Genomic DNA, 22,168 nt, shown 5'->3' on the forward strand with positions numbered 1-22,168 from the left:
TCTCTTCTCCTTTGTGGGCCTCAGTTTCCTCATCTATAAATGAGGGTTTCAGACTCAGAGGAGCTCTAACGGCCTCCCATCACTGGCCTCTAAGGTCTTGCACAGTACTGCAAAGCTGCAGCAGGGGTGGCAGCCGCAGCCACGTTTTAGTTAAGTGTTTAACCTGGGAATAAAGTCATGTAGACAAATCATTATCTGTTTTTCCTATATTCCCAGAGAGCCAGCAGAATATAGTGGCATGGCTATTTGTTGCCATTGGAGTCGGAAATCTGAATAAAATGAAATCCCACCCTACCATTGAGACCTTGGCAAAGTGGTTCACCCCTCTAATCCTACTGCCTTATCTGTAACATGGGCTAATAAGAGAGGCAGAAATGGTGTAAAGATAACAAGACAAAGATCATGAAAGCACCTGGCAAACAGAGCTGGTAGGCATACTAGGTATTCAAAAAACATATGCCTTCCTTTCTGGAATCTCTTCTGTGAATTTTGTACTATAACTCCATGCCATTCTGGAAAGTTCTTTCTTCTCTCCTTTCTCACATACTATTCATCCTTCATGGCTCTGTCCAAGTCCTCCTCTGCCAGGAAGCCCTCCCTGTAGACTCTGTCTCTAAAGACCCAAGGCCTTAAGTTTCCCAAAGACTAGCTTTGTGGAGGTTAGGTAGGAGGTCACTAGCCACCAGTTCCCTACCTTGAGAATTTCCTTTCTGCAAATTCAGGAAGATTAACCCCTTCCCTGCTGTGCCCCAGAATAGTGCACGTACCTCAACATCTGCATAAACTTAGAATTCATACACCCCTTCGTCAAAGAGTCTCAAAACCACCCTGAGATGGGCTGGTTGAGTCAGGACAGCCCCTTCTTCCCCACAACTCCTCATCCAAGCTGGTCAGCCAGAGGCCCTCCCCCAGGCTCCTGCTCACTCCAGGAGAATAAGGAACAGGACAATGTGTTTCTTCTCTCACCTCTAAGGGATGGCCTCACAAATCCTCAGCCTAGACCCTTCCCCTTGCCTGAGCCCAGGGCTGCAATGACTGCACTGAAATGAGATGGAACCGTAAAGGCAGCGACTCCTGCTGACAATGAAATGGAGCTCAGGAGATGAAGGGACTGGCCTGAGGTCTCTCCACTAGATCACAACTGGGGCTTAGAAGAGGGATCTTGGGGCCCTCAACATACCAAGTCCCCACTCACGCCCTCTTTCCCCAACAGCGGGTACCCCTCCTGTCTCAAGTATCTCCATTCTCCCAGGCTGGGACCTCGCAAATACCTCCAGCTCCTCCCTTGCCTTATTTCTCTCATCCAAGATCAGAACCCTTCCATGATAAGAAACTGCAGAGGGCCCCAACCTCCCAAGCCTGCTGCCTGGTCCCTACCACCTCATGCCCAGGAGCTGAGGCTGAGCTCCCCAGAGCCCATCCCACCCACCAGGGCCAGATTCCTCTGACCCTAACATGCCTTTTTCATGCCACTCACCTGTCCAACAATCTGCCATGGCTCCTCTATCCCACTGGATCAATCCTGTCCTGCCCAACACGCCCAACCCCCAGAAACCAGTCTTACCCACCCCTGCCAAGCTGGTTTCACCCTGCTCCCCTATGTACCCCTCCCCTCTTGCGGGGATTATCTCCTCTCTAATCCCTCTCTAGGTACCCATGTCATTCCCTTCCTTTGGAGGGTCCTTCCTTCTCCCCTTTCCTCCCTCCTATTGGTCCTTCAAGGCTCTGTCCAAGTTTCCCTCCACAGGGAGGCCTCCTATGACCCCCGCAGTGCTCTCTGACTCCTCTGCACACGATCCTCACTACACACTCAGGGCCTAAGCCTGTTGGCCTCCCGGCTGCGAGTTGTCACTACACTGTCTGAGCTGTACAAGTTTGACCTCATCACCAAACTGCAAAATGACCACCCACCAATATGGCCATGTTCCTTCTGCCTCCAACCTCAGCCTGGCATTCATTCCACAAATATTATCTGAGTGTCTCTAATAGACCCAGAAAGTTCTTGTCCATGTTCTTGAAACCCTCCTTACATTTCAAAGCACAAGTTAAATGCTACCTGTTCTGTGAATCCTTCCCCACACCGCCCCCCACCCTGTCCCCAGGAGTCATCTCTCCACTTTACTCTCAGGCCCTATTTCCCCATCTCCTCCCTGAGATCTAGGACTTCTGTTCCTTACTCATAGCTGGGCCTCCCACAATACCCTATACCAAGAGGATGCTCAATGAGTGGCTTTCACAGTGAACTGAAACAGAATCTGTCCAATTCTGAGGCCAGTCTGGGCTCCTGGGTGGCCTCAAGCTGCCTACATCCAAATGACCTCTCACTGTTCTTCCAAGATTGGATTTGGGCCCAGACCGAGTCAAATGACCTCTTATCATTCTTCCAAAATTAGGCTTTCCTCTTTAATTACACCTTATCTCGCCATACTCTTTGTGGATTCTAATTACGTAATTACTTCAAGCCCTGGGACTTGAAAACAAACAAAGAAAAGAAGGGAGTGTGCGTGATTACACAGGTAAGTAAACACACCAAATATGCTTATTTACATATACCATATGCCATTTTCTTGTTCCTATACAATGTTGTAACCTGCAGAATAAAACCTGAGGAGGGGTCTAAATCACATTAGGATAAAAATCCCACTGGGTAGAAGGAGACCAAGGAGAATGTCATTCTCCTGAGATGGGCTTTAAAGAGCCTTGAAGTCAACCTCCAGCACCCTCCTCTTCCCCTTCTACAATGAAGAGAGGGGCCTCTGTGATCTTGAGCATGTTCCATTTTTAAAGCATGACCAGGCCCAATCCCTGCTAAGCAAAATATACACCCTCTTCTGAATGCCAAGTATTCCTCATGCTGTGTCTCTCCTAAGGCACATTTGCACCACTGCTAGACTATGCCCATGCTGCAGGCAGGGGCCCAGTCTCATCTCTCTTAGTAATCCTAACTCTTAACCTCTCCCAATCCCAGTAGCAAGCCCTCCTCCTGCCTTACTAAAGTATGTGCCCTTCTCCCAATCCACTAAGCCTGCCCTTGCATGTGCCGGTCCCTCTGTCCTCTGGTTGGATTCCAGCTCACCCCCCAACCCACATGCCCTCATGGCACCCTGTACTTGCCCTAACATATTGTTCATCACACTTTGGCATAAAAACCCTTTCGACTATAATCCTAGCTACTCAGGAGGCTGAGCCAGGAGAATCACTTGAACCTGGGAGGCGAAGGTTGCAGTGAGCCAAGATCGCACCATTGTACTCCAGCCTGGGCAACAACAGAGAAACTCCGTCTCAAAAAACAAAACAAAACAAAACAAAAAACAAACAAACAAAAAAAACCTTTCATTTTCCTACCTCTCCCTTCAGACCAGTAGTCTCCAAACTTTTTGATCACACCTTCCTATTTGTGAAATAGTTTTGAGGATACTTACAAAGTAATTATAAATCTGTACTCCTATAAATAGGAAAGCTAAGTCTTTCCTTTAGTTAAAGCATAAACAGAACTCCAACTGATAAAGCTTTCTTCCTGCCCTCAATGGCTATCTTGAGCACTGCTTATCTACTGCTCTAGTTTAGGAGCTCGGTGAGGACAGCAGGGGTGTTTCATTCTCGTTGTATTCCCAGGATCTCTACCAAACCCAAAACATAATAAATGAAAAAATGAATTAATTTACTTAACAGATAGTGGGGCCCCTCTGTAGGCCAGGCCCGTGCTAGGTACTGGGGACATACTGGTGACAAGAAAGAGCCCTGGCCACTGTTGTCATAACCCTACAGGCTGGTATGGTGGGCAAACAATGATTTTCCAAAAAAGTGTAACAAAGACCACCGAACCATAAGAGCCCTCAAACAGGAGAGTGTCACCTAGGAAGCAGGGCCAGAGATAATTTCCCCAGAACATGACGCTCCAGGTGAGATCTGAGGGGTAGGAGGCACGAACCAGGTAAGGGAGGAAGGCTCCCTTTACATTCCAGGCTAAGGAAACCACACGCGCAAAAGTCCTGAGGCTGGACGGAGAACGGTAGGCACCAGGGACTAACAGAGGCCAGTAAAACAAAACAAATGCATAAACTCAGCAAGCCCAAGAAGGATGGTGAGCTCTCCTTCTCCCCTTCACTCCTCTCCACTTGTCAAAACAGACCACCCCCGACTACCACCCTCTGAGGCAGTGGCTCAGCCCTGCTACTGCCCAGCCTCTAAGCCAAGCAGCACAGGTGGGCTCCTGGCCTCCCAGCCAGCCCTCCCAAGACTGGACCTTCACATCACCCCTAACCCATGGACCCCCACATCACCCCTTCTGAGGAGCCCAGGGACTCCGAGAAGACACTCCTGAAAACCATGCATGTTGCCATAGGCACCAGCAATCAAAGGTTCCTGGACAGTTAATTTTTTAAAGAGAGTGTTAAATATTTTACATCTTCTAACAGCACTGTTTCTTCCTTGCCTATGATAAAAGGGAACACCCTATACTCCTCCAATTAAGGACTCACTCAAAATAAATGCCAATCTGCAAGACAGCCCAGGGAGGTCTGCACCCTACTGTCAAGGGCATCTTACAATGTCCTCATGACATCCTTGCATTCCTTGAGGGAAGCACCTGGAGAACCCAGAACCATAGGCCACCAAACCCCTTCCCTGCTGGAGCTCCTTTGACCCCAGGAAGGGAAAATTACTCACAATGATGCTTCAGGTGAGTATTTAAATAGCCCGTGCCTTTAATAATTAAAGACAAAACCAAGAACATAAACTGTAATGCAGGCTGGCGGCTGCAGAGCCTCCTCCCAGAGCAGCTGTCTTGATGAGAAGCCGTATCTTCTAACAGTGCTCAGGCATGACTAATATTTCCCAGTTCCTAGGGGGCCTCGCCCCCTCACACCTGCCATTGCTGGCTCACTAATGTACCACGTCCAACATAGAGGCCCTGCAAAGCAAACACAAAATAGTCCTAAAAGGCCTAACACTGCCTTGGCCTCGGTTCATGGGCCTGGCAACTTGATTTTCAGCAACCACCAAACCCTGCTTAGGCCCTCAGCTCTCCCAAGCCCCAGCTTTCTCCAGCTACTCTCATTTCTGTCCCTGTTGGGATTTTGCTTTCCTTCTCCAGAGCCTCTATTCACTTTGTCCTGCTTAAAAGCAGTTCCCACTCCTGCCTCACCTCTCCACCCAGATTCCCCACTGGCAAGGCCACTGGGGCAGCGACTCAGATCTCCCAGCTCCAGTTCCAGCCTTTCTTACCTCATCCCTGGCTTCTAGACTCTGCCCAGTCTCCTATCGCCAGCCTCCTGTGTGCACTGTCTACAATTAAAGGCTCACACCTATAATCCCAGAACTTTGGAAGGCCGACGTGGGCAGATCAGGAGTTCGAGACCAGCCTGGTCAACATGGTGAAACCCTGTCTCTATTAAAAACAAAAAAAGTAGCCGGGAGTGTTGGCAGGCACCTGTCGTTCCAGCTACTCAGGAGGCTGAGGCAGGAGAATCGCTTGAACCCAGGAGGCAGAGGCTACAGTGAGCCAAGATCATGCCACTGTACTCCAGCCTGGGTGGCAGAGTGAAACTCCATCTCGAAAAAAAAAAAAGGGAGAGAAACAAAGGCCCAAGCCCAGAAGAGTCAGCACTGTATATCTTACAGCAGCACTGGAAAGACTCCCTTACATCAACGTACCAGGCAAACAGTCCCATTTTCCTCCCTGTCAATTTGTTATAAGCAATTACAACCCCTGGCCATAATTCCATGCTCACAGGAAACAGTCCCCCAACACTGGATCTGCCCCAACTGAAGATAAATTCTAAGTGGAGAAAAGCAATATGCAAATGAATTATCTTTTTACACATCAGACATACTGCTCATATGCTCAGCCACCAGGTTCCACACAGACTCCAGGCAATAAGAGAAACTGAATTTCACAAGGTATGTCCTAGTGGCCTTTCATACTAGGAAACCAAGGTCAGCCCACAGGTTGATGTTAATGATCAATGCATAAGCTATTATATAAATGCGTAATGAGCTTTCACACTGACATGCAAACAGAAGAACAATTCCGGGATCTACTAAACACCCATTCCTATCATAACTGTTATAAGCTAGACCACCACCCAAGATGATGGAACGTCAAGGCCCAAACAAGAATGGATTGGCAAAGCCAGTTACAGGCTGTATCAGTCCTTTCTTGCATTGCTATAAAGAAATACCGGAGACTAGGTAATTTATAAACAAGAGAGGTTTAATTGGTTCATGGTTCTGCAGGCTGTACAGGAAGCATGATGCTGGCATCTGCTCGGCTTCTAGGGAGGCCTCAGGAAACTGACAATCAAGGCGGAAGGTGAAGGAGGAGCAGGCACGGAGCAGGCATGTCACATGGCCGGGGCAGGAGCAAGAGAGCAAAGAGGGAGGGGCTGCACACTGTTAAATGACCAGGTCTCACAAGAACTCACTCACTATCATGAGGACAGTACCAACGGGATGATACTAAACCACTCATGAGAAACTGCCCCTACAATCCAATCCCCTCCCACCAGGCCCCCCTCCAACATTAGGAATTACATTTCAATATGAGATTTGAGTGGGGACACACATCCAAACTGTACCATAGGTGAAGCCTCAAGCACTCAATACTTCTTTTTTTGTTTGTTTTTGAGACAGAGTCTTGCTCTGTCGCCCAGGCTAGAGTGCAGTGGCATGATCTCTGCTCACTGCAACATCTGCCTCCTGGGTTCAAGCGATTCTCATGCCTCAGCCTCCTGGGTTCAAGCAATTCTCGTCCCTCAGCCTCCCGAACAGCTGGGACTACAGGCATGTGCCACCACACCTGGCAAATTTTTTTAATTTTATTAGAGACACGGTTTCACCATATTGCCCAGGCTGGTCTCAAATTCCTGAGCTCAGGCGATCCATTCACCTCAGCCTCCCAAAGTGCCAGGATTACAGGCGTGAGCCACCGCACCCAGCCAAGCACTCAATACTCCTGATCACTGGTACTCACGGAGAACCTGTATTTCTATGCCATGCTGAGAATCAGGCTTGCTAGGAACAGTCTCCTCACAGGTCAGCTCAGGGTCGGCCACTACTAGACACCTGACCTCAGATACATCACTGGCCTATTATAGTACTTTCCCTGTGTGCCTCCCCTGGCTGAGGCAAGGTGCCACATCCATTATGTACCTCTAGAGCACCCTCACTACCTGCACCTCCACACGCAGTGTATCACACTAGAACCTTCCTATTTCATAGCCTGAAATGCACTGTTGATGTCTGTTGGGGAAGACAAGAGCCCTGCCCTCTGGGTGTTCATGAAGAAATAAACACCTGCAGGGTGGGGCCCATGTCTACAGTGTTGATGAGACTGCTCTGTTAAACTACTTCTTGGCTGGGCACAGTGGCTCACACCTATAATCCCAGCACTTTGGGAGGCCGAGGGGGTGTATCACCTGAGGTCAGGAGATCAAGACCAGCATGGCCAACATGGTGAAACCCCACCTCTACTAAACATACAAAAAATTAGCCAGGTGTGGTGGCGGGCACCTATAAGCCCAACTACTCAAGAGGCTGAGGTTGAACCCGGGAAGCAGAGGTTGCAGTGAGCCGAGATCGCGCCATTGCATGCCAGCATAGGTGACAACAGCAAAATGCCATCTCAAAAAATAAATAAATAAAGTATTTCTTAAGCCAAAGTTCCACATATAAGCAGAGATTTACCTACCCAATGGGGCACCCTCCCATCCCTGGGGCTAACATCAGAGCTCTCTTTCTCCTCATGCAGCAAAATGGGGCACCCCTAAAACACTGTGAAAGACTGAGCAACAGAGGGAATGACACCAACAAGAGATGCAAACCTCCAAGAAAATACCAGGGCCCAGCTGGGCTTCTGTCCCTGCTCTCTTCTGCATTCCTTCGATGCAGCCCGCTGCTCCACAGGGGTGATGGTAAATGTTCCACCCATTCCATGATGGAGATGTAGTGAGGGGAGAAGAAATGCATGGGGACAGGGGAAAGGGCTGTGGGGACCAGCCTATGTGCAGGCAAGCCAGGAGAAAGGAGATACTGAAAGGATCCTTATTCAGAGGACCAGTGACCGGTTGTGACACTCAGAGGACTTCGTGGACATACTGGCATTTTCACATCAGCTCACATGACTAAAGCAGCCCCTGGCTGAGAAACATTCCATTAGGTATCCCTCCCCAGGTGGTCAGTCAGCTCTACAAGCACAGCCTTTCCTGACAACAGTCTTTCTCTACTCCACTCTGCTGTTTGAAAATGCCTCCTTGGCTCTCCCAATATCTTCTGTCCCCTTCTCAGTCTCAATAATAGTAACCAGAATTTACTGAATTATTACTACTTATGTGTCATGCATAGTTCTTTTCTTTCCTTTTTTTTTTTTTTTTTTTTGAGTTGGAGTCTTGCTCTGTTGCCCAGGCTGGAGTGGTATAGTACTGTGATCTTGGCTCACTGCAGGCTCAACCTCCCAGGCTCAAGAGATCCTCCCACCTCAGCCTTCCAAGTAGCTGGGACTACAGGCTTGCACCACCACACCCAGCTAATTTTTCAAGTTTTTATAGAGATGGGGTTCTCCCTATGTTGCTCAGGCTGGCCTCGAACTCCTGGGCTCAACTGACTCTCCCACCTCGACCTCCCAAAGTGCTGGGATTACAGGTGTGAGCCACCAGGCCCAGCCCCTAGTTCTAAAGACTTGAATGACTGGGTCATCTAATCCTCCCTGCAATCCTGTGAGGTAGGTGCTATTACTTCCTCCATTTCACAGGTGATACAACTGAGGCACAGGGCAGTGACTTGCCCTAAGACCTAAATCTAGGAAGTAGCAAAGCCAGGATTTGAACCCAGGCAGCCTGAGTGCAAAGACTATACTCTCAGTTGCCCTACCTCACCTCAGGGAGAGAAGAGCCACACTCAAAGATAAGAGACCTGTTCCCAGCTCAGTCTTAAACAAATGGCTTTTCTGTGCCTCAGTTGCCTCCACCATGAAATGCTAATCATAAATGTCGGGTCTAGAAACACAGAATCTTAGCTCTATGATCAGCCTGCCTAAGAGTTCCTCCTGAGATTACAGAAACACTCTATAACTGCCCATGCCGACCATAGGGCAGTCACTAGCCACACGTGCCTACAGAGCATTTGTGGCTAGCATGACCGAGAAGCTGAATTTTTAATGGTATTTCAATCTAATTAATTTCAATAGCCACATGTGGCTACTAGCTACTATACTGGACAGCTCAGCTCTAGTCTATAAATTCCAAGAGGGAAGGTGCCATTTCTCTTTGTTCGCTGCTATATTCCCAGAGCCCAGCATGGACGCTGGTCTATAACTGGTGCTCAATAACTATTTGATGAACAAATCAAAAGCAAAGGACTTTTCAGGTGCTCTAATAGTACCTCATCTCCCACACAGGCATCGATTCTTCATGTTCCCTGGAGAGTGGACATTTAGCCTTGGCTTGACACAGAATTCAGGGCTTCCTAAAGCAGTCTGGTAGGGAGTTGCTCTTACAATAAAAAATGTCTTCCACTGAGCTAAATCAATCTCCCTAAAATTTCTAGCTACTAGTCCTGGCACATAAACTCAGAAGTGTGGGAAAACCAAAAGAAGTTATGAAAAAACACTTAAATGTTTTTAAACACCTGAATGCAGGGATACATCTATAATTCATTTTCATGGTTAAGATGAATCTGATCTTAACTGGTAACAACAGTCTTTCTCCGCTCCACTGCGCTGTTTGAAATGAATATATGACTACTATCTGTTTGGGAGAAAACAATCCTCTAGTGTCAAGGCTGTGGTCCAGAATTGCTGTCTCCATTGATTTTAATACCAATGCATTTGAGTCCCCCAACTCCATAAGTGGGCCAGGGAATGTGCAGCTAGGCCCTCAACAAGCTAGGCTTGTTCTCCAAGCAGGGTCTGGGGATTCTGGCAGAACAACTCACATTTTCATATTTCCTACATACCTCCTATGTACCAACAACTGTGGTAGACACAGGAGATACAGAGGATGGCGACGTGATACTCACAAGGAGCCCTCGGTTTAGAAAAAGGGAGAGTCAAAATGTGCAGAGGACTTACTTTGTACAAGGCACTGAACTAAGCCAGGAGAAAGACATATAAACCAAACACAATCAACTCAGTGTGGCCCATGCCAAAACAAACATACATACAAAACACCACAGTGGCTGCCTTAGAAGAGACATGTAGAGAATCCTAGCACCGTGGCTTGCACACAGCAGGTGCTCAATGCAGAGAACTGAATCAAACCTTGACCAACATCTCATTTTAAGGCTGGGAAAACCAAGGCCCAGATAGGTTAAGGGACTTCTCAAAGTGACTGACTCAGGTAGTTACTGACAGGGCTGAAGACAGCAACACTCTGTTACACTGTCTCTCTCCCAGTGCGTCTTATCCTCCACTGCATGGGGAGAATAGGCAGGATCTGATGCCTATTATTATGTCTATCTCAGAATAAGCGACGGATTTATTTTTGCAACACTGTATGTTTGGGTGTCTTGAAATCTGATGACTAAATGTACTCATATCATCCTAGGAACGGGCTTTCAATCATTTAACAAACACTTCTTGAGAATATACCCTATATCAGGCACAAATTTAAGTGTGTGAATGAAGAAATGAAACAAACTTTTGGTCAAATCAGAGAGCTGAACACCCATGTTTATCTCTGCTCTCTTCTGGACTCCCACTAAAAGGACAGTAGACAGATGAGTTTCTTAATGAAAAAAGAGACCCCAGCAGATGAGATACGTCAACAGCAGTGGAGAGCTGACCACCATGCAGTAGCTGATTTAGGTTTCCGCATTGTCTGCTCTGCTAAGCGCAAGCAGAGCAGGAGCCACTAAACAAGTGCCCAACTCATGGCACAGAACACAAAGACAGTTCAGGAAGTGGAGGCACCAAGGACTCTAAAGGGAAAAGCAGGGTAAAGCTAAAAAGAAGGGTGCCTGCCTGCAAGTTGGTACAAAGAGCAGTCAGACCCAGGGTCCCTCTTGCAGTCTGCTCAGCCTGGTGATTTCCCTGCCTCGGCTAGCAGAAGGTGGAGATCCACTGATCAGGTAACTTACACCAGAGATACAGCCGAGGGAGGGACACAGCTGAGGGAGGCAGAGAGATGGGAGAGAGGGATGGCAGGTGGGGGCAACTTTCAAAAGACCCAGGGACTGAGTGAAAGTCTGCATATCAAACAGACTAATACCTAGCCCCTTTCCCCATGGAGGCTCCCAGAATGCAGGAAGGCCAGGCTGTTTACCACCCCACCCCACCCTACCCCACACCCAGGTAAAATCCTCTCCAAGAAAGCCCTATCCAGGAAAGCCCCAGAAAAAAGATCTACCGGCGCTGATATCTAGGCTGCTCCAGTAGAGAAAAAGGGGGCTCTCTGCTGGATCACTCTACAGTGAAGTTAACGAGTCCCTTCCTTGTGGCACTGATGCCCAATCAGCATTTCGGTGTCCATTCTTAAAATATACATAGACAGTCAAGGATCAGCATGCATGGAAGGATAGCTGCAATGGAAGATACAGTAACCAAAACAAGTGGAAAAAGGGACTTGGAAGAAACAACATCTTCCAAGGGACAGCAGGGAACAGCAGAAAACCATAAAAAACAAAAACAAACAAACAAAAAAAACCCTTAATGTAAAGGAATTTACTGCACCCATGAAACTAGAATGTCATCTAAAAAAGAAAAGCAAGTATTCAGAGAACTAGGGAGCTCTTAGAAAGTAAAACATGCAAATATGTTCCACGTAAACACATGAAAGCACAGTTAAAAATGGAAAAGAGTTGAAGATAAAGCTGGAGATAGCTCTCTGAAAGACAAAAATATAACAAAATGAAAAAAGGAAATAAAATGTTTTAAAATTATAAACTTGCTCCAGGAAGTCCAACATTCAGCTAATAGGCATTCCAAAGACAAAACACAGAAAACGGAGAAAATGAAATTATTAAAATATATCTATTTAAGAAAATTTCCCCAAACTGAAAGACGTCAACCTTCAGATCAAAAAGGCACACACCAGCTGGACGCAGTGGCTCACACCCGTAATCCCAGCATTTTGGGAGGCCGTGGTGGGTGGATCACCTGAGGTCTGGAATTTGAGACCAGCCTGGCCAACGTGGTGAAACCCCCATCTCTACCAACAATGCAAAAATTAGCCGGGCGTGGTGGCATGCGCCTGTAATCCCAGATACTTGGGAGGCTAAGGCACGAGAATCGCTTGAACCCGGGAGGCAGAGGTTGCAGTGAGCCGAGATTGCACCACTGCACTCCAGCCTGGGCAACAGAGTGAGACTCCATCTCAAAAAAAAAAAAAAGGCACACACCAAAGACCCAGGCCAATCATTTTTAAAGCAAGGAGATTTCAAATATAGGAAAAGAGAGAAGATCCCAAAAACTTTCAGTGAGAAATCACGTTATCCATAAATGATCAAGAATCAGAATGGTATCCGAATTTTGATACCAATATTAGAACCTAGATGACACTGGAATGATGGCTTCAAAATTCTAAGGGAAATGGCTTTCGACTTCAAATTCTAGATGAATCAAATCACCAATCGAATATGAATGTAGAATACGAACATTTTCAGACCTGTAAGCTTAAAGTGATCAACTTCCACAGAACCTCTCTCAGAAACTTGTGGAGGAATAAATCAACAAAGGAAACAGGATCCCACCCAGGATAAGGTGAGGGAATTCCCAGGATGAGTCGTGCCACAGGCCTAGAGGTCAATGGGCAAGAACAAAGGAGAGAGAATGGAGGCCTATAGGAGGGAAGTCTCCAAGCGGGGGTGAAAAAGAAAAAAAAAAACAGTAATAAAATAAAAAGGAACAAGCGCAGGCACGGTGGCTCATGCCTGTAATCCTAGCACTTTGAGAAGTTGAGGAGGGAGGATTGTTTGAGGGCAGGAGTTAGAGACCAGCCTAGGCAATGTAGTGAAACCCCATCTCTACCAAAAAACTTTAAAAATTAGCTGGACATGGTGGTGCCTGTAGTCCTAGCTACTCAGGAGGCTGAGGCAGGAGGATCACTTGAGCCCAGGAGGTCAAGGCTGCAGTGAGCTACAATCGCACCTCTGCACTCTAGCCTGGTGGACAGAGCAAGGCCCTATCTCAATAAATAAATAAATAAATAGGAACACATGTTATAAAACAAATGTCTTAAGATGCTGTCAAATACTTTGAGAATTAGCAATAAGTACATAGAAACTAAGTAAATAGAAAATGTAAGGTAATTATTAACTCAAAAAATGTACAAGAAAGAAAATATTATAGTATACTATATGGCTCTGTCATGAACACTATTTACACAGCCAAAATAATGTAAGCACCAAATATCAATGTAATCAAAAATTGTGATATATCTATAATGAGAGGATAGGGAGAAAGGGAAGTATCGGAGGGCAGAGGAGAGGATCTAATCCATAGTAAGACATCAAGACATAACATCTAAAAGTAACCTCTAAGCTGGGCATGGTGGCTCACACCTGTAATCCCAGAACTTTAGGAGGCCCAGGTAGGAGGAGTGCTTCAGGCCAGGAGTTAAAGTCCACCCTGGCCTCAAGCAGGGTCTCAACATAGCAAGACCCTGTCTCTACAAAAAGAAAAATAAGGAAAAATAAAAATAACATCTAAAATGGACAATCAGAAAACAGCATTGTAAGCAGGTAACAATAAATATGATAGTAATATCAGGAGAAACAGCTCAGTGCATTAGAAGTAACTGTTGTAAACAGAGTAACAGCAGCCCCTCAAGGATGTCTATATCCTAACTGCCATGCCTGGCTAATTCTTTGTATTTTTTGCAGAGATAAGGTTTTACTATGTTGGCCAGGCTGATCTTGAACTCCTGGCCTCAAGTGATCCGTCGGCCTCAGCCTCCCAAACTGCTAGGATTACAGGCATGAGCCACTGCGCCCAGGCAGCCTTTATATTTTTCTAGTAGTATTGACTTTTTTTTTTTTTTTTTTGAGAGGGAGCCTGGCTCTGTTGCCCAGGCTGGAGTGCAGTGGCACAATCTCAGCTCGCTGCAACTTCCGCCTCCCTGGTTCAAGTGATTCTCCTGCCTCAGCCTCCAGATTAACTGGGATTACAGGCGCCCACCACCGTGACTGGCTAATTTTTGTATTTTTTTAGTAGAGATGGGGTTTTGCCATGTTGGCCAGGCTGGTCTCAAACTCCTGACCTCAGGTGATCCGCCCACCTCAGCCTCCCAAAGTGCTGGGATTACAGGCATGAGCCACCACACCCAGCCTATTTGTCTTTCAAAACTCTGTGTGGGGCGGGGGTGCACAGTGGCTCAGGCCTGTAATCCCAGCACTTAGGGAGGCCAAGACAGGCAGATCACTTGAGGTCAGGAGTTCGAGACCAGGCTGGCCAACATTGTGAAACCCTGTCTCTACTAATAATAAAAAAATTAGCTGGGGGTGGTGGTGGTCTCCTGTAGTCCCAGAAACTAGGGAGGCTGAGGCAGGAGAATCGCTTGAACCCGGGAGGTGGAGGTTGTAGTGAGCTGAGATCATGCCACTGCACTCCAGCCTAAGCAACAGAGGGAGACTCTGTCTCAAAACAAACAAAAAAGAAACTCTCTGTGTACACACACACACACACACACACACACACACACACATACATATGCGAAAGTTTTATACAAATTAAAATTTAATTTAAAAAGAGAAGAAACACAGACTCACTCTATTCCCAGAACTCACAATATGGGGGAGGAAACAGACAAGGGAACCAGCAATATCAACAGAAGTAGAAAGCTGAACACAAGAAGAAAGGCATCTCTTTTTTTGTTTGTTTTTTTTTTTTGAGATGGAGTTTCGCTCTTGCTACCCAGGCTGGAGTGCAATGGCGCGATCTCGGCTCACTGCAACCTCTACCTTCCAGGTTCAAGTGACTCTCCTGCCTAAGCCTCCTGAGTAGCTGGGACTACAGGCATGCGCCACCACGCCGGCTAATTTTTTGTACTTTTAGTAGAGAGGGGGTTTCACCATGTTGGCCAGGCTGGTCGCGAACTCCTGACCTCAGGTGATCCACCTGCCTCGGCCTCCCAAAGTGCTGGGATTACAGCTACCGCGCCCAGCTGAAAGGCATCTCTTTAAAATGTGAGGGGAGTCTGAGGGGAGAAGGCATCAGCCAGGAAATGCAGAAAAAGGCCTTCTGGTGAGGGAACCAGTCCTGGTGGGGGGTGCAGGGGGGCCTGGCCTTTGGGGACGTGGAGTAGGGAATGACTAGGCATCTGGTGGTTTGGCAGAGCCAGCAGGAAAGCATGGAGGGGTGGTTCTCAGCACCAGCAGGTTTGATGCCTACCCTATCCCCGGCTTCTCCAGTTGGGGTAAGAGACTGATATGCATATTTAGGGAGGGCTGGGACAAATGAGGGCCCACGATAAACACATTTTCGTAGAACATCAATTGTATTCAACAGTAAAGCAAATTAAATACTTTTATACTAAAACCAGCACACATATAGTACAGAGAATACAAACCTAATGTGACAAGGTGACTTCTTGTTTGCAAGGCCCACTTTAGATACTAAAGTACTTGCTGACCACTGAGCATCAAGAGTCAATCCTCTCTGTAACTAATTAGAGACAGAAGAAAATCATAAAGCGGTACAGCATCCATCCATCAAAGAATCCGGGAACTTTACACCAGCAACTGTCGGTGGGTGCCCACCCTCCCAAGGTGGGCAGAAGACATACCTTAGGTTCCACTCAACACTAATCAGAAAGTTAACAAGCATCTCATTCTTTTCCAAAAGGGTCTGGGTCCTGCTACAGCCAGTTAGGTTAGCTCAGCCTGAGGAAAGAGAGAAAACAACGATGCTAATTCTTCCTAGATATACTCTCTAGGCCACAGCCTGCCAGCCCCTATTCTAAGCAGTACCGCAATCACTGAGAAGAGCCCCACCTCCACTATCAGCACCCCTAACCCCTTACAGTACAGACCTCTGTTACAGAATGCATTAAAGACACTTTTTCCATGGAAGGAAGTCTAGAAACAGGGTACGTCCCTTGAGAGAGGGTGTCCCTTGTGGTCCACAATACAAGGGTGGAAACTTTTTTCTATTGTTGTGAAAACAATAACTGCATGACAGAGACCTGGGAACTTTTTTTTCTATAAAAAGCCACTGCTGACCACAGAAGAAGTGGGGGGATAAATCAATGGAAGGCCACACAGAAGTAAAAAGCAATTTAGTTGGATTTGGTTCATTTGCCTCTTTTTTGTTTTGTGTGTAAAACACATACACATTCAAAAAAGACTGAATTCAACTGATTTTATTTATTTATTTATTTGGATGGAGTCTCACTCTGTCCCCCAGGCTGGAGTGCAGTGGTACAATCTCGGCTCACTGCAACCTCCACCTCCCAGGCTCAAGCAATTCTCTCTGCCTCAGCTTCCTGAGTAGCTGGGATTACAGGCACCCATCACCACACCCAGCTAATTTTTGTCTTTTTTTTTTTTTTTTTGAGACGGAGTCTTGCTATGTCGCCCAGGCTGGGGTGCAGTGGCGCGATCTTGGCTCACTGCAAGCTCCGCCTCCCAGGTTCATGCCATTCTCCTGCCTCAGCTTCCCGAGTAGCTGGGACTACAGGTGCCTGCCACCACGCCCGGCTAAATTTTTGTATTTTTAGTAGAGACGGGGTTTCACCATGTTGACCAGGCTGGTCTCGAACTCCTGACGTCAGGTGATCCACCTGCTTCAGCCTCCCAAAGTGCTGGGATAACAGGCATGAGCCACCTTGCCTGGCCCTCGACTGATTTGAAATGAAGAACAGAGAACATGAAATTTTAATGGCAATAGATTAAAAGAAACTACAAAGATATATTGTTGATAATAAAGAAAGAATGAGGGAGGAGGGCAAGGGGAAAGAGGTAAGAAAAAGAAATGGATAGTGGAGGGAGATGTAGCAAAAGAAGAATGGGAGACAGCAAGATTCAGGGACGGGTCCACATGCCTAACCGCACACAAAAAAGGGGAGCCACCAAACGACCCACAGAGACACTTTCTAGGGCTTTAAGAGTTAGCCAAAGTCAGTTACATTGTTCATGGCCAGCTGTTGGCTGTAGTTCCAGACCTTGAACTATTATCACCTTTTATCCTTGCCTTTGAATGGTTAGTGCTCTGGTCAACCACTGTTCACAGCTCTTTAATTGCTCATTGAAACATTCTGAGGCTTAGCTTAGGTCACAAGCCAGAAGCTCCCCCAAATGAGCTACAATTCAGTAAATCATTCATCTCCAAGTGTCTCCTCTGAAAAGGGAGTATTCGAAACACTATCTCATAAAACATTCAAAGCACCGATGAAAATCCAAGGAGAAAATGCTGCTTGCACTGAAACGAAATCCATGGAAAAGTGTTTTGAGTTTTGCATTTACAAAAAAACCGGGACTTCAGCAGAACTGAGTCCCACCTCAGCATCAGCCAGCATCACCACCCGCACACCTGACTTCCCACATGTCCACATTCTGCATGCTCCCGTGGATCTAAAGGCCTCAGTTGGCCCTGAAACTAAGCAGCCTCCATGACACTCTGCAATCTGAGGGTCAACAGGAGCAATCCCAAGGAGATTCCAAGACAGTCTCAGGCTGAGGCTGAACTCTCAGTCCACCCCCCCACCCCCCATCCTAGTCTACCAAACCTCCCCTCACTTCACCCCAAGGGCTGTAGAAGAGCTCAGCTGTTTCAGAGACAATAGAGCCTCCCCCTTTCAAGCTCCATCCTTTTCTCCTCCAAGCTTGGTTTCTGTGTTTTTCCCTTCCCCACATAATCTGTCCCCAGCCTCCTACTTTCTCGTCTGTTTCTCCAATCTCTCTCTTCTTGTGCTCCTATTTCCTCCTCATGTTTCCCCATTCCATCTTAGAATCATTTCTCTCAGAGGAAGAGGGGGCTTAACAGATACATGTAGGCCGGGCACAGTGGCTCAAGCCTATAACCCCAGCATGCTGGAAGGCCAATGCAGGCGGATCGCTTGAGTCCAGGAGTTTGAGACCAGCCTGGGCAACACCGCAAAACTCTGTCTCTACAGAAAGTACAAAAACTAGCTGGGTGTGCTAGTGCGTGCCTGTGGTCCCAGCTACTCGGGAGGCTGAGGTAGGATGACTGCCTGGGCCCAGGAGGTCGAGGCTGCAGTGAGCCATGATTGTGCCACTGCACTCCAGCCTGGGTGACAGGTGAGACCCTGTCTCAAAACAACCACCACCACCAAAAAACAAAACAAAACAAAACAAAAAAACAAAAAACCCAGATACATCTGGAAACAAGATCTACAATCTATCCCCCCGAGTTCCCACCCCAGCTCCACATCTTGCTAGCTGTGCAACCTTGGAAAAATGGCCAAACCTCCCAACCCCTCAAATTCCTCAGTTTGGCGGGGGAGGGGGCGGAACATGGCAATCACAGAGGTCTTTTATAACTCTCATCTTCTAGATAGGTAAACGTTCACCTGTATAACCATGAATAAACCAGCAAGTTAAACATCCACAGGGAAAGAGAACAAATTACAGAAACTCCCTTTCCTCAGCAATCGATCATCCCACCCTCATCTCCCACAGACAACCACTCACTCTGGGGTCTGTGCCTCTCACTCTGGACCGTTCTAGCTCTGAATTGTTTACGTACTTACAGTAAAACCTCACAAATCACATTTATCAAGGAAAAGGTAGATGTGGATCCAACAGAAGCCTGCATCCTAGAATGCTTCTTCTATGCCATTGTGCAATACTTTGAATTTATTATCAATTTAGCAAACAGGAAAGAACCTGAAAATGCCATCACAAACTGTGACTCTAAGAACAGTGGAGTTGTCAGGAACCCTGGAAGACCCTCTGCCCTATCATCCTCCACTTCATCAGCAAGGACACAGGCCCAGAGAGCAGAAGCCACTAGCCCAAAGCCCAAAGATTGGTGGCCAGGACCAAAGCTAGCTGTCCTGCCTCTGGTCCAGACCTTCTCCACCAAAGCTTTTTGAGACCATCCATGCCTTTCTCCTAGAGACAGGTCAAATCCTAAATTACCATAGAGTGCCCTCTACAGCAAATCTATCTCCACATCCAGGGAGGGGTCTGGAGATAAGTTAGGATGACCTGATCATTATCAATGCTGCACAATAAAAACTTTCTTTCCTGGCCCTGCCCTTTCATTCTTTACAAAGAAAACCCTAGACTCTGCTATCTGTATTGAACTCTATTTTAGAGAAGGGGAAAGAGAGGAACAGCTGAATAGTGCTTTGTTCTGCCAGGAAGAATTTGCTCATCCTTTCCCATAACTCCTACCCACTCCCCAATATGCCCAATCTCTTCCGAAAACTTTACAGAAACTCTCCAACTACAACAAATGAAAGCAGGTAGGAGAAGCAAAAGGCCAACAAGGCGGGTATCGTCCACAAGATGACAATACCCTCCCAACTCTTTACCCCACAGGGTAGACAGCAGTTCATTTCAGCTGCTAATTCCCTGCAGGGAAGTCGCCAAAGGAGTGGTCTCAGGGCCCTCCAGCTGAGAAATGTGCTCTCTGCAACCCCTGGAGAACTAACCCTTTCCTAACCATCTGCTCCAACAGTGCCTTGGGCAAAGGTGCCAACAGACCAACCCTTCCCTTCTTTCCCCTCAGGCCAAGAAAGAGACATCAGAGCTTGGTTGGCAAGGGGCTATTTAAGGCAGCATCCAGAGGGCGGGGCAGAAAACTGCTGGAGGCATCCTCCTCCTCCACCCCTCCCCCTCACAGCCCAAACACACGCCCCTCACTCTGTAGACAGCCATCTACCTCATCGGTGTCTGAAGGCTGTAGACATGTCCATCATCTGTTTTCTGTCATTGATGCTGCTGACCCCTCTGTGTCCACCCCACTTTTAATCTAACCCTCCTCTCTTCGATCACCACCAAGATACCTTTCCAACCAAAAACACAGAATTGAATCTAAGCAGAGGAGCTCAAAACACAAGGAGAGTGAAGACAGCCAATCCATCCCCCGCCTCCACTTAAGAGGAAAAAAGGGCGCGGGGGGCTGGGCGCGGGGGGGGGGTGTTGTTGAGGGGAGAGATGGAGTCAGAGGCCTGACACGCCAGATAGGTTCCATGATGTCTCTAGATGAACCTCCCTCCTATTGACGATGAAACCAATTCCAGCAATTTCAGCAGGTCGGCCCTGTGACAACAGGGGCACCCCAACGCTCAGTGTTTAAAACAAAAATCCAAGGGCTCGCCCAGAACATGCTGGGAAAAACCGAGGACTGAACAAAACGAGCCATGCTCAGTGGGATCCCTTCTGCTTTTATGTAGCAATGTAATAGCGTAATAAATTCTTGTCTGCCTGGAGAAAGCATGCACTGGTGAATTTCAAAGCCATCTTACGACAGCGGATGCATGGGGATGCAGAATTCGACAGCACACTCCCCCATGAAGGAAACATAATGACTTCAAGCCTCTTTCCCCTCTATCTTGAACGGCGCTACCACGTATCAAGGAAGCCACATCGGAAAGCAGCGAGGTGGTAGCAGGGGATGCCCGGGGAATTCGGAGAAAGGAGTTGCTTGCTGTCCATGTCGGTGATGAGCTGCCTAGCAAGATGCTGTCAGCCACTCGGGGAGAAGAAGGGGCACGGGCGGCACGGGCAGGCGCGGTGTCCCCGGCGCATACTAGTCCCCGTTCATTCAGGCGGGTCCGGCCAACCGCGTCGTCCTTGCGCCCCTCCCGCCGCCCTCTCCAGGGGATGCTGATGAATGAACACACCTGAGATGCCTCCATCCCGCCGCTCGCTCCCTCCGCCTTCCTCTGGCTGCTGCAGAGGTGCCCCTCCTCGGTAGTTTCACTTTACAGCACAAACCCATTCGGGCTTTGATGTCTCCTCCACCCACCCAAATTGCAGCCACCCTGAGACGGGCGGACATTCTCTCCTAGCAGAGGCCATGATCGTACTACCCCACACCCACCAAAAAAGGAAATTTTAAAACCCCCAACCCTGGAAGCCCCCGGATCCTCCGCACCCTGGGGAACTTTCCTTGAAAGACTGGGGATTCGCCGAGCAGGCAGGATGGACGGTTCGGCCGCGAGGGACCACCGCTTTTCCTGTGCCCATGGGGGGATGCTCTGGGGGAGGGGGGTCCCCCAAGTCCCTCCAACAGCTGGCCCTTTAAATGCGCCTCCTCCGAGCGCGGAACAAAGGCGCCGCCCGCGGGGGCCAAGCCGCGCACACCCCCGGCGCTGCCGCCGCCGAGCGGGCGAGCGCGGCCGGGCGGGCGAGCGCGGGCTTACCTTGCTGGTCGCCGGGCGGGCGGGCTGCGCGCGTCCGCCCCACTCGCACTACACGCTGCAGCTGGCCCCGCTCTGTTTTTCTGGGACTCAGCGCTGACTTCACCGACACTCCGCGGACAACCAATGGGCTGCGGTGCCCGCCCCCTCATTAGCATGCCTCTGGAACCGTCCACTCTGGCAGCGCCCGGCCAGCGGGCGGGGCCGGGGGCGGGGCCGGGCCCGGGCCCGGCCGTGACAGGAAGGGGCGTGTGCGCGGATGGGAGGCGAAGAAGCGTCCGGCGCCCGGCTCCTGGCATTGTGAGCCGGCCGGCCTCCGCCGGTAACGGGCGCGCGGGCCTAGTAACCCTTTCCGTCCTGGCCGGGCCGGACGCTGGCCTGGCGCGCCTTCTGGTCCTTCAGAAGGGTCGTCCACGGGGAGCTTGGAAGGAACCTTCGACGTAAAATATCAGTGATAAGTTATTTAACTCCTGGACCTCAGTTTACCCATCTGTAAAATGGCATAATAGTACCGACTTCGTAAAATCTAGTGAAGATTAATAACATAGTTAACATAGGTGATGCATTTTGATCAGTGCCTGGCCGTCGTGCTACATAAACGTTTGCTGTTGTCATTCGTGTGCTCTGTACCAGCCAGTGTGCTTAATGCTTCCCGGATATTTCCTCATTTGATCCTCTTAGCCTGATAAGAGAGGAACGATTACTAATCCATATTTTTCTAGTGAGAAAACTGAAAATAATTACTATTTTTATGCAGGAAAACTGAGGTGTAGTTTAAGTGGCTTGTCCGAGGTCACACAGCAAGTGGTGCAACCAGGATTTGAACCCAGGCTCTGAGATTTCACTCATGCAACACACATATATTTAGAGACTCTGTGGCAGTGCTGGACCCCGGTGTTAACTGC

General features: G+C 48.3%; 1 protein-coding gene across 36 annotated transcripts in view; it reads right to left on the bottom strand.

Moving 5' to 3' along the window:
• The window catches only part of SORBS1 (sorbin and SH3 domain containing 1), a 249,911-nt gene extending 228,409 nt beyond the window's left edge, over positions 1–21,502 (bottom strand). For 5 of the 36 annotated variants that reach the window (XM_055352548.2, XM_055352552.2, XM_055352553.2 and 2 more), the window contains exon 1: positions 21,267–21,401. The gene's annotated coding sequence lies outside the window, so the exon portion shown is untranslated. Of the gene's footprint in view, positions 1–21,266 lie in introns of all 36 variants that reach the window. The other 31 variants (XM_031014947.3, XM_055352562.2, XM_031014946.3 and 28 more) reach the window with 13 other exon arrangements.
• Positions 21,503–22,168: the final 666 nt, after the last annotated feature.

Source organism: Gorilla gorilla, chromosome 8 (assembly GCF_029281585.2).
Source record: "Gorilla gorilla gorilla isolate KB3781 chromosome 8, NHGRI_mGorGor1-v2.1_pri, whole genome shotgun sequence".
NCBI classification, from domain to species: Eukaryota; Metazoa; Chordata; class Mammalia; order Primates; family Hominidae; genus Gorilla; species Gorilla gorilla.